Raw genomic sequence first — 12,677 nt, forward strand, 5'->3', positions numbered from 1 at the left:
TCCCTGGTTGATCCTGCCAGTAGTTATATGCTTGTCTCAAAGATTAAGCCATGCATGTCTCAGTGCAAGCCGTATTAAGGCGATACCGCGAATGGCTCAATATATCAGTTTTGGTTCCTTAGATCTTACTCAGTTACTTGGATAACTGTGGTAATTCTAGAGCTAATACATGCAATCAGAGCTCTGACCAGTGATGGGATGAGTGCTTTTATTAGATCAAAACCAATCGACGGAGGGCCTCGCGTCCGAAGTCGTTAATTTTGATGAATCTGGATAACTTTTGCCGATCGCATGGTCCAGTACCGGCGACGCATCTTTCAAATGTCTGCCTTATCAACTTTCGATGGTAGTTTCTGCGACTACCATGGTTGTCACGGGTAACGGGGAATCAGGGTTCGATTCCGGAGAGGGAGCCTGAGAAACGGCTACCACATCCAAGGAAGGCAGCAGGCGCGCAAATTACCCACTCCCGGCACGGGGAGGTAGTGACGAAAAATAACGATACGGGACTCTTACGAGGCCTCGTAATCGGAATGAGTACACTTTAAATATTTTAACGAGGAACAATTGGAGGGCAAGTCTGGTGCCAGCAGCCGCGGTAATTCCAGCTCCAATAGCGTATACTAAAATTGTTGCGGTTAAAAAGCTCGTAGTTGCATTTGTGCGCCGCGCTGTCGGTGCATCGCATCCGCGGTGATACTGACACGTCTGCGGAGCATATCGTCGGTGAGCCGGCGGTAAAACGCCGGTTCAATATCAAAATCCTATCGCGGTGCTCTTCAGTGAGTGTCGAGATGGGCCGACAATTTTACTTTGAACAAATTAGAGTGCTCAAAGCGGGCTCAAAATGCCGCTTGAATATTTCGTGCATGGAATAATAGAATATGATCTCGGTTCTATTTTGTTGGTTTTCAGAACTCCGAGGTAATGATTAATAGGGATAACTGGGGGCATTCGTATTGCGACGTTAGAGGTGAAATTCTTGGATCGTCGCAAGACGAACATCAGCGAAAGCATTTGCCAAAGGTGTTTTCATCAATCAAGAACGAAAGTTAGAGGTTCGAAGGCGATCAGATACCGCCCTAGTTCTAACCGTAAATATGTCATCTAGCGATCCGCCGACGTTACTACAATGGCTCGGCGGGCAGCTTCCGGGAAACCAAAGATTTTGGACTCCGGGGGTAGTATGGTTGCAAAACTGAAACTTAAAGGAATTGACGGAAGGGCACCACCAGAGGTGGAGCCTGCGGCTTAATTTGACTCAACACGGGGAAACTTACCCGGCCCGGACATTGAAAGGATTGACAGATTGATAGCTCTTTCTTGATTCGGTGGGTGGTGGTGCATGGCCGTTCCTGGTTGGTGGAGCGATTTGTCTGGTTAATTCCGGTAACGAACGAGACTCTAGCCTGCTAAATAGGCGTCGTCATTTAGGTGTGCGCGGCTTCAGGGTCGCGCAACTCACTGGCGGCGTATTAAAATTCTTCTTAGAGGGACCGGCGGCTTCGAGCCGCACGAGATTGAGCAATAACAGGTCTGTGATGCCCTTAGATGTCCTGGGCCGCACGCGCGCTACACTGAAGGAATCAACATGTTCTCCCTGGCCTAGAGGCCCGGGCAACCCGTTGAAACTCCTTCGTGCTGGGGATTGGGGTTTGCAATTATCCCCCATAAACGAGGAATTCCTAGTAAGCGCGAGTCATAAGCTCGCGTTGATTACGTCCCTGCCCTTTGTACACACCGCCCGTCGCTACTACCGATTGAATGATTTAGTGAGGTCTTCGGACCGACACGCGGTGGCTTCGCGGCCGTCGGCGTTGCTGGGAAGTTGACCAAACTTGATCATTTAGAGGAAGTAAAAGTCGTAACAAGGTTTCCGTAGGGGAACCTGCGGAAGGATCATTAACGTGTAACGGTCGCGTGCGCGAGCGTTGTCGCCGACACGCTTCGCTCACAGCCGAATGTTGACCTGTCTTCGGGCCGGGCTCGGGTAAACCCCGCCGGTTTTCCGGGGCCCGCTCGATCCGTTCGAAAATGTAAAATAAGCCGCAACGCGTGGTGCTGTTCGCGTGCAACGCCGTCTCCGCCTCACGCCCGACGTGGGTCACGGAGACGGGCGCGGTACCGGGGCGCGCTCGTTCGCTGTCACACGCGGATATCTCGTGATTAATTTTAATTAATCTATGCAGAGCTCTCTATGTGAACGGCGTGCGTGGCTGCGCCTTCGGTTCGCGTCCCGTGCGCTGCACGTGTTATTTCGGCCCGACGTGAGCGTGCGAACGAGTAGGCGGACTCGACGTCCGAAGGGCGCTTCGATCGCGGTACGTGCGCGGGTCGACGATACGTCGTTGAGACTTATTGGCGGCGCGCGCACGCGGTGTCGCTGCGCTGACGGATATCGTGTCTGCCTCATACTTTTTATCGTTGGCCTCAGATCAGGGAGGATCACCCGCCGAATTTAAGCATATTAGTAAGCGGAGGAAAAGAAACTAACCAGGATTCCCTCAGTAGCGGCGAGCGAACAGGGATAAGCCCAGCGCCGAATCCCGCGGTCGTCACGGTCGCGGGACATGTGGTGTTAGGGAGGTTCCGCTTTCTCGCGGTCGCCGCTCCCGTCCAAGTTCGTCTTGAACGGGGCCGTTTTCCCATAGAGGGTGCCAGGCCCGTAGCGACGGAGCGAGTCCGCGAGAGGGACTCTCCTCGGATTCGGGTTGCTTGAGAGTGCAGCCCTAAGTGGGTGGTAAACTCCATCTAAGGCTAAATATAACCGCGAGACCGATAGCGAACAAGTACCGTGAGGGAAAGTTGAAAAGAACTTTGAAGAGAGAGTTCAAGAGTACGTGAAACCGTTCAGGGGTAAACCTGCGAAACTCGAATGAACGAACGGAGAGATTCATCGTCACTCCGGGGCGTACGGCGGCGTGCCGCGATGTGCGCGAGACTCGTGCTCGCGTTCACCGGTCGCCGCCGTTGACGCACCCGGACGGCGTGCACTTCTCTCTTAGTACACATTATGCATCGCGACCCGTTCGTCTGTTCGGCCTAAGCGTTGTCCGGGAGCCGAGCGGCTGCGCGTTCACGCGCACAGCCGTCCGACCGTGACGATCGCCGGCCGGCGGCGGACGGTACTTGTCATGAAACGCGCACGCGTCTCCATCCGGGGACGCGTCCGGCCCGACGCGAGCGAGAGTCGTCGTCGACATCCTGCCCTTGTGCGGATGCTGACGCGACGCCGCTGTCGTCGCAGCCGTGTAGTCTCGGACTGTGCGCGTATCAGTCGGCGATGTTACTGTTTCGGGCACTCGCAGGACCCGTCTTGAAACACGGACCAAGGAGTCTAGCATGTGTGCGAGTCATTGAGTTATGAATTCAAACAGACAAAACTGAAAGGCGCAACGAAAGTGAAGGCGCGCGCTTGTCGCGCGCTCAGGGAGGATGGAGCGTCGGTCGTCAAAAATCGATCTCTCGCACTCCCGAGGCGTCTCGTTTCCAATCAGCGAATGCGGGCGCGCTCTGAGCACAGATGCTGGGACCCGAAAGATGGTAAACTATGCCTGGTCAGGTCGAAGTCAGGGGAAACCCTGATGGAGGACCGTAGCGATTCTGACGTGCAAATCGATCGTCGGAACTGGGTATAGGGGCGAAAGACTAATCGAACCATCTAGTAGCTGGTTCCGTCCGAAGTTTCCCTCAGGATAGCTGGCGTCGACTCGTAACAGTCTCATCCGGTAAAGCGAATGATTAGAGGCATTGGGGCCGAAACGACCTCAACCTATTCTCAAACTTTAAATGGGTGAGAACTCCGGCTTACTCGAACGATGAAGCCGGAGATCTGATGACGGTGCCAAGTGGGCCAATTTTGGTAAGCAGAACTGGCGCTGTGGGATGAACCAAACGTAGTGTTAAGGCGCCTAAAAAACGCTCATGGGACACCATGAAAGGCGTTGGTCGCTCATGACAGCAGGACGGTGGCCATGGAAGTCGGAATCCGCTAAGGAGTGTGCAACGACTCACCTGCCGAAGCGACCAGCCCTGAAAATGGATGCCGCTGAAGCGTTTTGCCTATACACTACCGTTACCGGCAATCGGCGCGTGCGTGTCAAAGCGCACGCGTATTATGCCGTAACGAGTAGGACGTGCGCGGCGGAGTGCGCAGAAGGGTCTGGGCGTGAGCCCGCCTGGAGCCTCCGTCGGTGCAGATCTTGGTGGTAGTAGCAAATACTCCAGCGAGGCCCTGGAGGACTGACGTGGAGAAGGGTTTCGCGTGAACAGTAGTTGCTCGCGAGTCAGTCGATCCTAAGCTCAAGGAGAGATCTTATGTCGATGCGGCGTGTTTATATATATTTTGTGTATATGATAAATAACGCCCTTTGAGCGAAAGGGAATCCGGTTCCTATTCCGGAACCCGGCAGCGGAACCGTTTCAATAATCGTTCTCTCGTTTCTCAAGCGAGTGTTCGATGGGGTAACCCAAAGTGGCCTGAAGACGCCGCCGAGTGGTCCGGGAAGAGTTTTCTTTTCTGCCTGAGCGTTCGAGTTCCATGGAATCCTATAGAAGGGAGATATGGTTCGGAACGCGAAGAGCACCGCATTTGCGGCGGTGTCCGGATACTCTCTGCGGACCTTGAAAATTCAGGTGAGGGATGTACGTGGAGATGTCGCGCCGGCTCGTACCCATATCCGCAGCAGGTCTCCAAGGTGAAGAGCCTCTAGTCGATAGAATAATGTAGGTAAGGGAAGTCGGCAAATTGGATCCGTAACTTCGGAATAAGGATTGGCTCTGAGGACCGGGGCGTATCGGGTTTGGACGGGAAGCGGATGCGGCCGGTGCCGGGCCTGGTCGATGCTCGCGCGTGTCTCCATCGCAAGGTGGTCTCGCGCGTCGTGCTGAATCCAGACCCGCGTTCCAGCCTTTCGCGGATCTTCCTAGCCGTAAGTCCGCGTCGGTTTCGTCTCGTGCGCGATCGGCGCGGTACTGTACGACCGCCGTTCAACAGTCAGCTCAGAACTGGCACGGACAAGGGGAATCCGACTGTCTATTTAAAACAAAGCATTGCGATGGCCCTCGCGGGTGTTGACGCAATGTGATTTCTGCCCAGTGCTCTGAATGTCAACGTGAAGAAATTCAAGCAAGCGCGGGTAAACTATACCGGGACTGGAGCGAAAGCTGTTGTGCTGTAACCTACCTAGTAGGCGGTGTGCGTTGGGATTCTAGCAGTTAGAAAGGCAGACAGTAAGTACCGCCATCCGACGTCGGGCCGGGTGCGCTGGGGGGCTTGCCAGCCCCCCAGACCCCCCGCCCGGCGATAGCAACTATGACTCTCTTGAGATAGCCAAATGCCTCGTCATCTAATTAGTGACGCGCATGAATGGATTAACGAGATTCCCACTGTCCCTATCTACTTCGTCGTCGGCTCTCGCAGTGAGCGGACGTGTTTTGTGTTCTCTGCGTTAGTCGCCGCCCAAGTTCTCGTGTGTAATCGCTAGTAGCAGTTCGCCTAGCCAATCGCGTTGAGTGGGTGGAGCCTGTGTGCGACGTTAGCCAGTGACTGTGTAGTGGGAGGAGCTAAGGTGCGTACGTGACCGGAGTTAATCCTGATTGATTTACGACGGTCATTAGCTAATTACTTTGTTTACTTTATTTCTTTTGTGTTCATTTTTTGCAAGTCATTTTCTTTTGTGTGTGGATTTTATTATAGTAATTAGCTAACGACTTTGTTTATTTAATATTCTTTGTGTTTTATTATAACTTATTGACAATACATTATTTAGATAGCTTATAGGAATTATTTTGTGTTAGGTATTAGGTAGGTACTTATTACTTAGTTAGTTAGTGTTAGGGAAGAGACAGGACTCGGTGTAGGTATAAGACTACTTTTCTTTTTTTTTTATTTTGTGAGTTGAATTGCAACAATGGACAATTCCGATCGCCTCCTTCGGGAGGCGGTTGAGGAGAAGCGGAAGGAGCTGGAGGAGCTGGAGGCGTTGGCGCTATTTACGCCGAGGAATTCCTTGGCCAGGACGCCTCCAGGAGGATTCGGCAGTGTTGAGGAGCTCAGGCAGGGTGCGGAGAAGCGCCCGCTGCAGTCACCGGAGGAGGTACAGGAGGCTCTGAGAAGGAAGCTGGAGCCCAGCACGTGTGGTCTGAAGAGCAAAGACGGAATGTCGATGAAGGACCAGGACATTGAGGATCTTATTGAGCTGGCCAACACAGCGGGCAGCACTATTATGTCGGCCGCTACTGGGCCCACAAATAAACTAAACAAGGCGGACCTCGGCCTCATTGGCACCCAGGTGCAGCGGCTTACAGCGGTTGTGGCGACCCTGGCAGGGAGGCTTTTGAAAGCGAAGGAGACGGAAAGAGCCGTCCCCATTACAGCTGGCGTTACCCCCCCAGGGAACACATACGCGAGTATGTTAAGGACAGGTAGGATGGCGACCCAACCCAAGCCGCAGAAGATGGGTGCATCAATCGCGGTGTACCCCATGGAGAGCAGCGGTCTGAGCACTGCAGATGAAACGAAGGCTGCATTAAAAGAGGCAATTAATCCCCACACAATGGGATTGCAGGTGGCGCGTCTACGGAAGGTAGGAAACGCAGGAGTTGTCCTCCAAACGCGCAGCAAGGAGGACTTAGAGAAGATAAAAAAGGCCATGCCCGCAACCTTGAAACTGCAGGAGACTGGACAAAGGACACCCTTGGTGGCAATCCTCAACATTCAGGGCCATGTCAAGGATGGAGAAGAACTCCTCGGAGCACTGCGTCAGCAGAACTTCTCCGAGGTTGACGCCAAGGAAGGCTTCCCAAGGGTGGCCTTCTACAAGAAAACCAAAGGAGGTTCGTGCACAACGGTAGTGCTAGCCTGCAGTGCACAGTGGCGGGACAGACTGATGTCGAGGGAGAGGGTATATATCGATTGGGAGCGGTACCTGGTGCGTGACTTCCTCGACGTCACATGCTGTTCGAAATGCCAATGGTACGGGCACTCCGCGAAGCACTGCAGGGCGGAGAAGGAGACCTGCAGCAGGTGCGGAGACGCTGGACATGGCCACAAAGAGTGCAAGGCGAAGAACGTGCGTTGCGCCACCTGCGTCAAAGCGGGAAAGCAGGGAGAGGACCACAAGACGGCGGCTTCTACATGCCCGGCCAGGATAGCGGCGCAGAAGAGGGCAGCCGAAAGAACCGATTATGGATATTAGGCATCGCAGCATAAACGTCGGGCAGATTAATCTCCAAGGAGCAGCAACGGCGACAGCGGAACTCCCGGAAATCGCCCAAAGGCTGGGTCTCGGTATTGTTCTTGTCCAGGAACAGTATGCGAGGGCCCAGCTGCAGGGGCTGCTACAGTGCGCGGAAGATTCGACGGCAGGGATCTACGTCAACAGCACAAGGATAGCTGGAATGATTGAAACCCACATTGAACACTTGGACCGCGTACTGGAAGCACTAAGAGGGAAGCAAATTATCATTGGAGCCGATACCAACACGCACTCTCCGCTCTGGCACAGTCGCCGTGAGCAATTTGAGGGAAGAGGTGCAGAAGCAAGTCGAAGAAGATTGGCGATGGAGAGTTTCATCCTCTCAAAGGGGCTCCTCGTACATAATAAGGAGGGGGAACCGTACACTTTCAACACGGTCAACGGTTCCTCCAACATTGATGTGACGTTTACAACCAGAGGAGTCCCAATACTGCATTGGAAGGTGAGGGAAGACGAGAGCAGCAGCGACCACCAGCTGATTACGTTCTCCATCGCCATAGGAAACCCATCAGCCGCGCGGTACCAGGGAGAGCTGGAACCAGGAGAAGAACCGACGAGGTTCCGGGACCGAAGTGTGAACTGGGACCGGTTTTGTTCTACGCTCTCGTGGCGAGTAGGCAGGCTTGACTGCCGAAAGCCAGCGCAGGAACTCTGCAAGCAGTTTGTCCAAACGCTCGATCGGACAGCCGGGGAGTGCTTAGGGTTCGCTAAGGGGAAGGACCAAACACGCGGTCACGAATGGTGGTCGAGGAAACTCGACAACCTTCGGCGGGAACATAACAGATTACGTCGGGAATGGCAACAGTCTCGGCGCGCGGGCGGACTGGCAGAAGATATCTGCAGGGCGCGCTTTTATCGTGCCCGCGCGGTCTACAGAAAGTCTATGCGCGAAGCGGAGACCAACCACTTCTCGCGGCTTGCTGACAGTGGGAATGACGATCCGTGGGGTATGGCGTATCGTGCCGCCACCGGTAGGGTGCGTCCACCTGCGAACGTCATTAATGGGTTTAAGCTTGCGCAGGGGTATGCTATCGATATTCGCAGCGCGTTGGGAGGGATACTGGCAGCAATGTGTCCGGACGACGACCTGGCAGCCGACTCTGACTACCATATGCAGGTGCGCCTGGCGGCAGCTTGTTTGCCCAGTGGTCACTCGGTGAGTCCCCCCACCAGAGAACAAATAGGCCGAATAATTCGGAATTTACCGGACAAGGCTCCGGGGATAGACGGTGTCACCGCTCGTATTGTTAAGGCAGCATGGAAGGCGGCCGCGTGTGAGATGACACTTATGTATGTGAAGTGCATAAATGAGGGAGTATTCCCCGATGTATGGAAGGATGGCCGGTTAATAGTATTGCCAAAGGGTGATGGGAAGGCGACTGACCCAAAGGCGTATAGACCTATCACCCTCTTGCCAGTACTGGGTAAGGTGCTTGAGCAGTTGATATGTGAATGTACCCCGGGTCTGTACAGTCGCATGTCAACCCGTCAACATGGGTTTATGAAAGGGAGGTCGACGTTAACGGCTCTGAACTCGCTTCTCTATACAGTGAACGCCAGCACTCACAAGTATGTCCAGGCGGTAACGTTGGACATAGCAGGTGCATTCGATAATGCATGGTGGCCTATGGTCCTGCTTAAGTTTAAGCAGGGCGGCTGCCCGCCGAACATATACAAGTGTCTCTGCTCGTACTTCGTCAATAGACGGGTCGGTATGTTTGCAGGGGGGGAGACGGTGTGGAAACCGTCAACCATGGGGTGTCCACAGGGCTCTGTGCTCGGCCCTACACTTTGGAATATTCTGTTGAATGACCTTTTGGAAATGGACGTACCAACAGGGGTCGAAATGGTAGCGTACGCGGACGACGTGACGCTACTTATACAAGCGGATTCTAGGGCTGCTATCGAGACCAAGGCCGGGGCGGTGCTCGAGAGAATCTCGACTTGGGGTCGCAGGAATCGGCTGAAGTTTTCACCGCTGAAAACTAAGTCGATTACCCTGAAGGGTTCGGTCGGGCGCCCTCCGGTTATTAGAATGTCAGGCGAATCTGTAGGAGCGGTGGACTCGGTGAAAATCTTGGGCGTTACAATTGATGGTAAGAGATCATTTGCTGAGCATGCCTTGGATATCGGAGAGCGAGCCGCGAGGTGCTTTGGTAAAATGGCACGGGTATCTTCAACATCATGGGGCATACAGTACAAGGCTCTCAAAGTCTTGTACAGGGGGACGTACGTAGCTACTCTCACGTACGCGGCGAGCGTCTGGTATCACAGGTCGTTCCTGTATGTGGTGTCTAGCCGGTTGCTTAGGACACAGCGAACGTCGTTGGTGCTGCTCACCAAGGCGTATCGCTCCACGAGTACGGCCGCACTGCCAGTGCTAGCAGGGGTGCTTCCAGCCGACCTGGAGGTGTACCGCGCGGGCAAGATAGAGGCGACCAGGGGCGATAAGGTAAAGCAGGAGCTCGCGATCTTGAAGAAAGACATCCACTCCGAGGTGGTCATCATGTGGCAGGAGCGTTGGGAACGTGAAGAGAGGGGTGGCGATCTCAAACGCTTCTTCCCATGTGTCGGGGACAGACTCCAGGCGACGTGGGTGCATCCCGACCACTACACGTCGCAACTGTTAACGGGGCATGGTATGTTCAACGGGAAGCTTAGGGACCTGGGGCTCAAAGGGGACGGCACCTGTCCATGTGGCGCGACGGAAGAGAACCGCGACCACGTGCTGTGGGAATGTAGTCTGTACGATCGGGCGAGAGGTGAACTGCTAGACCATCTAGAGAGGGAAAATCCGGGACCAGTGCATTACGGAGATCTTGTTTCTTCGGAGGTAAACTTCTCAAGGTTGGTTAGATTTGCCACAAGTTGGTACCGTGACCGGAGAGTGATGGAGGGGTAAACCAAGACGGTGTCGAAGATAGAGAAAGGAAGACTTTAGGAAGAGGAGAAGAACTGCAAGATGGGCTGCCCGACGACGAAGCCGTAGTTGTGGTCGGCCGCCCCCAGAAAGGGGGAGAGGGCCATCTAGGGACGAAAAAAAAATGAGAACTTGTAGGGAGTCAAGAAAATGTGCCGGACCTCAAATCCGGTACATCTCCCGCTGTTTCGGTCGGTACCTAGGTCTTGATGACCGAAAGGTCGGTAAGACCATGGGAAGGAGGTGGGTTATGTCCCTATCTACTCACTAGTACCTTGAGGGAAAGTTGGAAACAGGCGCGATGTATGTTGTCACGTCTGTTAGTGGACAGTCGGTATAGGGTGTTCAGCTGTACTTCAGGGTGCTCACCCAAAAAAGTCGGCCAAGTAGCCACCTCATCTCGGTTATCCGAGCAACGGGCGCGGTGGCCTTCAATTGACCTGAAGTAGATGGTTCCGAAAGGTTCCTCAGCGGTTACCCGTCAAACGTGGTGGAGGTAGCTCTACCGACACGGGGGCTATGGGGGAGGGGAGCTCACTGGGTATCAGTGCCCCTCCATTGGTGTCGGACTCGTAGTGGCTTGGCGCAAACGGGATGTAGATCTTTATAACCGAAAGGTTGACAAGTCCTTGGGAAGGGGAGTGTCCCTATCTACTATCTAGCGAAACCACAGCCAAGGGAACGGGCTTGGGAGAATCAGCGGGGAAAGAAGACCCTGTTGAGCTTGACTCTAGTCTGGCATTTTAAGGAGACATGAGAGGTGTAGCATAAGTGGGAGATCGTTCGCGGTCGTCGCTGAAAAACCACTACTTTCATTGTTTCATTACTTACTCGGTTGGGCGGAAGCGGTGCGCGGTCGATAATATCGGCGGGCGTACGGTGTTTCGTTCCAAGCGTGCAGAGTGGCGACGTGGCGGCAACGCTCGTCGCCGTACAACTCCCGCGTGATCCGGTTCGAGGACACTGCCAGGCGGGGAGTTTGACTGGGGCGGTACATCTGTCAAAGAATAACGCAGGTGTCCTAAGGCCAGCTCAGCGAGGACAGAAACCTCGCGTGGAGCAAAAGGGCAAAAGCTGGCTTGATCCAGATGTTCAGTACGCATAGGGACTGCGAAAGCACGGCCTATCGATCCTTTAGTATAAAGAGTTTTTAGCAAGAGGTGCCAGAAAAGTTACCACAGGGATAACTGGCTTGTGGCGGCCAAGCGTTCATAGCGACGTTGCTTTTTGATCCTTCGATGTCGGCTCTTCCTATCATTGCGAAGCAAAATTCGCCAAGCGTTGGATTGTTCACCCATCAAAAGGGAACGTGAGCTGGGTTTAGACCGTCGTGAGACAGGTTAGTTTTACCCTCCTGATGGCGTGTCGTTGCGATAGTAATACTGCTCAGTACGAGAGGAACCGCAGTTTCGGACATTTGGTTCATGCACTCGGCCGAGCGGCCAGTGGTGCGAAGCTACCATCCGCGGGATTATGCCTGAACGCCTCTAAGGCCGAAGCCAGCCTAGCCGAATCCGGCAAGGATATACTCACTGTGGAGCCCCGAGTGTCGGGAGGCTCTAAACAATGTGACTTTACTAGTCGCGTTTTATTCGTAAGACGCGACGTCGAAGCCCATTTGGAACGCGACGAACGGTGCGAGCGGTATTAACACGTGCACCACGGCGTCGAAGTTTCGAATTTACCTCAGTTCGATGTCGGGGCTCGGAATAGTCTGTAGACGACTTACGTTCCTGGCGGGGTGTTGTGCTCGGTAGAGCAGCGTCGTGCTGCGATCTGTTGAGACTCAGCCCTACGCCAGGTGATTCGTCCGAGGACGCATCTTCGCCGAGAAGCAGAGTTGTGTGTGTGTGTGCAAACAAACAACAGGCCAACATATAATATTATAATAACATAATAATATAAATAATATTATCATGAGACGGACGCGTCACGCGATTTCTCATGATTATAAAATTTTACAATATATTATTATTTATTATAGTTGAAAGACGTGGTTGTTGTTGTACACGGCGACTACTCTAATGATAACGAGTACGATCATTTTCAGGTTATTATGTCGAGTCGAGTGTTGTGATAAGTGTACATCGCCGTCGGCGGCGGCGGCGGCGGCGGCTCCGGTGGTGTTGGGCGCGCTGCGCAAATTCCAAAAGCGAGTACGATCGGCCCCAATAGCGGGTACGGTCGATTCCTCAATAGCGAGTACCGCCTAGCGCGAGGAGCGCGGCGCTCCCTGCCGGTCTCCCCGGACGGATATCTCACTTACTTGTTTTCTCCAATAACGAGTACCGCCGAGCGCGAGGAGCGCGGCGCTCCCTGCCGGTCTCCATCTTTTCTCTTGTTCCTTGTACACCAGAACATTATAGTTTTTGACCAATATTCGTGTCCCCTAATAATTGCATGTTCTGTCCGTTTTTTTTTTTAAATTAAATAAAATTATTAATTTATCATAAAAATACCTACGAGAAAAAGTGTAGGTGATAAAATTATCTATAAAA

At 53.5% G+C, this 12,677-nt stretch overlaps 1 non-coding gene and 1 pseudogene across 1 annotated transcript; both read left to right on the top strand.

The window, feature by feature from the left end:
• Positions 1–1,905, top strand: LOC126965543 (small subunit ribosomal RNA). Its single transcript, XR_007729556.1, has one exon. It is a non-coding gene; the product is annotated as a small subunit ribosomal RNA (ribosomal RNA).
• A 520-nt stretch (positions 1,906–2,425) lies between these two features.
• On the top strand, positions 2,426–11,989 carry LOC126965547 (large subunit ribosomal RNA; annotated as a pseudogene).
• The last annotated feature ends 688 nt before the right edge of the window (positions 11,990–12,677 follow it).

This window comes from Leptidea sinapis, chromosome 7 (assembly GCF_905404315.1).
Source record: "Leptidea sinapis chromosome 7, ilLepSina1.1, whole genome shotgun sequence".
In the NCBI taxonomy this organism is placed as follows: Eukaryota; Metazoa; Arthropoda; class Insecta; order Lepidoptera; family Pieridae; genus Leptidea; species Leptidea sinapis.